Here is a 5484-nt window from a genome sequence, read left to right as displayed (position 1 = left end):
GCCTACCTTTCCAGAGCAGGAGAGACTCATCAATGCTTACATTTTGCTTTGGAACATAAGATGATTTTAATCTTTGTATGAGAATATCCAGGACCTCCTTGAACTTGTATGTAGGGTCACTGTTATCCTCATTGTCAGTGAAATGCAGGTACTTTAGAAGAAGAGCAAATCTGTCTCTTGATATACATTTTCCAAAAAAAAGAGTAGCAATAAGCTGATTGGTAGAGTGATATGAATAGATAGATGGCTTTTTCACAATTCCTTGTAAAAGGAGCAATCCAAGAAATGCATACATTTCTCCTTTGTTAGTATCTCTCCATAACAAGTCTGCTTTTTCTCTTCATTTTACCCTTTCTCCTTTTTTTCATCACAGACTTTTGCTGCATACTTATTGGTCTCTGATATAATGTGATCCAGCAATTCGTCATCAAAAAAAGCATGAAATATTTCTAAAGGTGACTGGTCATCTTCCAGGACAAGTTTTACACCACTATCTCCCGTAAAGGGAAAAGGCTCTCTGTCAACAGCTGATTGACTTTCCCAGTTATTTTGAATATCATCATCAGCATCTGTTTCTTCTTCAGCATCAGACTGGTCATCTGGCTCAACCTCAGAGTCTGATTCTGTATCAGTGTAAGTACTGACAGTAGATGAATCAGAATCATCAAAATCATCCAAAAAATCAGCATCTATATCCTCAGCTACCAAAGCTGTAATATCTTCCGGCTTAAGAGGTCTCCTTCTCCTTCACATGATAAACTAATAATAAAGGAAAATAGAAAAAAGGCAATAACTCTTAGTGTTAGCTGATGTGAGTTACATATCCACCAACAACAAAGCACAAGCGGTGACTGTCCTTGAGAGGCAATGTCGGCAAGTGTCAGCGGATTTGAGATGCCAAATACCGATTTATTTTATTAATTTTGCTAGTAGTAAGGAATCATCTATATATAGACCATGCTACAATCTAGTGTGGTCAAATCAGAGCAAACGTCTATATATAGACGCACCGACAAAAAGTCCCAATTTCGAAACGTCTGTATATGGATCCTCCGCCGGGAAGTGGTTAATACTTGTCTGCTCCCTAGTGCTGAATAAATAACACACACACACACACACACACACACAATTTTTTGTTTAGTGACCAACAATGAAACAAGCACAAAAGGTGTGAAGTGTCCTGTCATCCTTTTTGCTGCCAGTAGTGTCTTTGACAGCCACACTTTATACCATTCTATAAAGGCTGATGAAAAGCCACGCAAGTCAAAGGGTTCGAGCAGTACCGAATTTCACTGACCATCGATAAAATAAACAGTAAAAAGCCTGAAGTACTCGGGCCACACTGTTCTTCGTGGCCTGCCAGTGGTGCCTCTCAAACCCACACTTCACACCAACACGTTTCACAAAGACTCAGAAGCCGCGACACTCAAAAGGCACCGATAGTACTCGTACCTGAATTGCACGACAGGGAAGGGACACACACCGCTACCGATACAATACACCTACCAGTACACAAAACTGCACCACCTCCCAGCCCGGGAGCTCGAAGAGACCTTACACGCAGGTTTACATACACTAGGACTTCGCTAAGGGGTTGCCAAGATCTGCCTGCCGCTCTCCTCACTCGTTCCAAGATATAATTTTCTTGCAGGCTTTCAGTACACGAGTTCCAGGCGACGCGTGGACAGACAGACAAACATGAGCAGCTTGTAGACCCAGTGTTGTTCTGCCTACCTACACACCACAAGAAATCGCTGGGATGGAATGGATGTTACAGATGAGGAACTTAATCACAGTGACTTGTGGAAGGAAATGTTATTCTTTAAGTCTTGCATGTGTAGTTTATTGTTACGACCATTTAACCTAAAATGTAAAGCTGGAAGTGACAAACACGACTCTAATAAATCTGTTGGAAGGAAAGGAGCCTCTTTTTGCCATACTTGAGAAATTTCCGTCGTGGTAAATGTATAAAACAAAATATGTACTTAAGAGTAGCTTGCTTACACGCACAAAACAAGTGCCTTGTGGTTCAGTCAGTTAACGCTAGTCTTTTCAGTCTGATCAGTTCAAACTCTGGTCACGTCCACCTCCCTCATCAAAAAAGTAATAAATAAAAATAAAACTTATACTTACGTGCCAAAAATGAGCCCTGGAAATAAAACTAACGCTATAAATAAAGAAAACACAAACTTCTTCTCACTTTGCCAGGAATGTGGCTCAGATTTCTATCCAGAGGAACTGAAGTAGAAAAGAAAATGTTTGCCTAAGACTCCCTAGCTTATAAAGACACGCTCTGGGATGAATCTGCCGCTACACATTAACAAAACACATCCCTTTCTATTCCATGAAACGAAGCCTTCACCTTGAACGTGGCTCAGATTATTGTCCTCAGAAGTTTGGCGAGAGAAAGATGAAATATTTCCTTAAAGACTAATAAAACTTTTCATAATGAACATGGTTTAAAATCTGCCCAGAACAATTCTGAAAAAAAAAGAAAAAAAAAAACTTAAAATCTACATCAGAGAAGGATCTGCACTGCCACATTACAAGGCACAGATAAGGAATTATAATCCTTCCTTAGTTTTCTGGAACGTGGTTTAAAATAGTCAAGAAGAATTAAGAAAACGAGAATACATCACTTAAACTCACTAACTTACATAACAAAAGGAATCACATTAGTATAACAAAACCCAGAAATAAATCATGTACTCGTTGGTCGTCACTTTTCAGGGAAGTGGCTGAGATTCTGTCGTAATGAAATAAAAAGACCAAAAGGCCAACGATAAAGAACCGACTCTTCCCGCCTCACACTCCAGGCACGTGGTGAAATTCTGTCTTAAAGACCTTACAAAAACAATACTTAAGTTACACACCACAAGGAATCGTATTACCAAAACAAAAGCTTCAGGTAAAGAGTACTCCTCTCCTCACTTTTATGGACCATGCCTCAAATGCCATCGCAAAAAATAAAAAAAATAAAAAAAAATAAATAAAAATAAATAAATAGATAAAAAAAAAAAATATATATATAATATATATATATATATATATATATATATATATATATATATATATATATATATATATATATATATATATATAAAAACGAGAAAATTGAACTTAAGACTTACTAGCGGATGTAAGAGAAGGAATCACATTGGTAGAAAAAGGGTAAAGATTATGAAGGCTCTTCTTTCCTCACTTTTGTGAACGTAATTAAAACCTCTCCTAAAAACTCAGAACACAAGAAAATATCAGCTTAAGACACACATACCAAATAGAATGGTATTACTAAACCAAGGTAGAAAATATGTACTGAAGACTATTAACGTTACATCGCAGAACAAATCATATCACCAGAACAAAGTTTAGAGGTAAGGAAGACACAGGCCTCCCCACTCTGAAGAACGTGTTTGAAATTTCTCCCTTGAAGAATTACAAAAGCGTGAAAATGTCAGTTTGAGATTATCGAACCTAGGAAACAGGAGGAATCGTAGGCGTAGAACAAAGGACAGATAAAAATAATCCTGTTTTCTCACTTTCCAAGAACATGTTTGATATTTATGTCGTAAAGAACTTTCAAAGTGAGAAAAATATTTCGCGGAAAGCACTAAAGTTACGGCAGAAGGAATGGTATCAGTACAACAAAGGTTAGGGATACACACTATGCATCCCTCCTCACTGTTAAGGAACGTGGCTAAGATTATGTGCTGAACAATATAAAAAGTGAAAATAAATATCTATTAAACATTACTATATTTTTATAGCACAGGGATTCGTATTAATGGAACAAAAACTGAAGGTAAATAATTGACTCGTATTTCCTCACTTTCCAGAAAGAAATGTTTTATAATTGTGTAGAATTAAGACACGATAAAATATCAACTTAACACTTCCCAACCCACGAAGCAGAATGAATATTAACAGTAGAACAAAGGCTATAGAAAAAGAAGACTCTGCCCTCAGTTTCCTGCGACTTGCGTGGAGTCCTGCCGTAGAGAGCTTAGAAAACGAGGACTGTAAGTGGGAGGGAAATCTTTACTGGATTATATATTTTTTAATTGTTTTTTTTTATTAGTATTATCATTTAAGAGCTCGTGCCAAGGACAACAAAAACTACAATGTTCCTTGAAGACTGTGAGTGAGAGGGAAGAGGTTCACTTTATTTTTGTATTCATGCAATAAAAAAAAAAAAAAACTCATTCAAGACGCCAGAGTGTGGGAGTCCATAGGCAAGTCCAACAATTTAAACCGAATGTGAAGCAAAAGGCTTTATTTTCATGAGGTTCTCTGGTCTATTCCAGTTCGTTTCGTCTCCTCATGAAGGGCGTTGGCAAACATTTCTTCCTCTCACTTTCTTAACACTAGGTGGACACTTTATTGGAAGTTACTAATGTTCCCCCACGATAGTATTCATCATCGAAGTGCCCCCGCGATGCAGTGACCAGCGCCTCACTGCATCAATGATTCTAACTGAGTCATGACGCCGCAACATCCAGGTGAAGGTGACGAAAAAAGGAGGTTTCCACGATCGAACGTAAACCTTCAGACTGCCACACAAACCACATACCACAGAGCCTACCAGAGAGAGAGAGAGAGAGAGAGAGAGAGAGAGAGAGAGAGAGAGAGAAATGAGAAGTTACATAGGTAGATAAGACAGATATATGAATAGATGGATGAAATTAGACAAACAGATGCAGATAGATAGATAGAATGATAGATAGATAGATAGATAGATAGATAGATAGATAGATAGATAGATAGATAGATAGATAGATAGACTGATGCAGAGAAAGAAAGACACATAGATAGACAGACAGAATAAAACTGAGGTAAAAAGAAAAAAAAAGACTGATGTATCGGCACAAAGACAAATCAACAGATAGACAAACAGACAGACAGACAACCAGCTAACATCCGCTAACCTAATCCCACCTCAAGTATAACTGAGATGCTTGATATTCACGTCATCCAAATACGTCAATGTAAATACCTAAAGGCCAATACTAATGCTGCTTCCTGGCCGCCTCGTGGACACACACACACACACACACACACACACACGGTAATGACTTGTGCAATTACGGGGCGTGCGGGGGTCGTTACTGCTAAAGTTGGGGAGTGGAGAAGCTGAGGGGTGGGTGGCATGGTAAGCAGGGAAGAGGAGGCGAGACTAGAAAGTCAGGGTTGTGGAGGTTGGACTGAGGAGGTGAGGCTAGGGAAGGCTGGGGAGGTGAGGCTGGGGAGGCGAAGCTAAGAACAGGAAGCTGGAAAGATGGCGCTGGGGAGGCGAGACTAGAGGAGGTAAGGCTGGGGGCAGGCTGGGTTGGGGATGGATAAACCCATGGCAACAAGGTAAGTCACTCTCAATTTAATGAGATGAACAGTGATTCTAGTAACGAGTGTTGATTCACCTCAGCTCTCTCACTCTTGGCTCCCCACATGATTCCTCGTGTGGATGAGTTGATGATGAAGCGAAGCGAG

Source organism: Scylla paramamosain, unplaced genomic scaffold (genome assembly GCF_035594125.1).
Source record: "Scylla paramamosain isolate STU-SP2022 unplaced genomic scaffold, ASM3559412v1 Contig37, whole genome shotgun sequence".
NCBI lineage: Eukaryota > Metazoa > Arthropoda > Malacostraca > Decapoda > Portunidae > Scylla > Scylla paramamosain.
The sequence above is the reverse complement of the archived record's forward strand: the minus strand, read 5'-3'. Positions refer to the sequence as shown.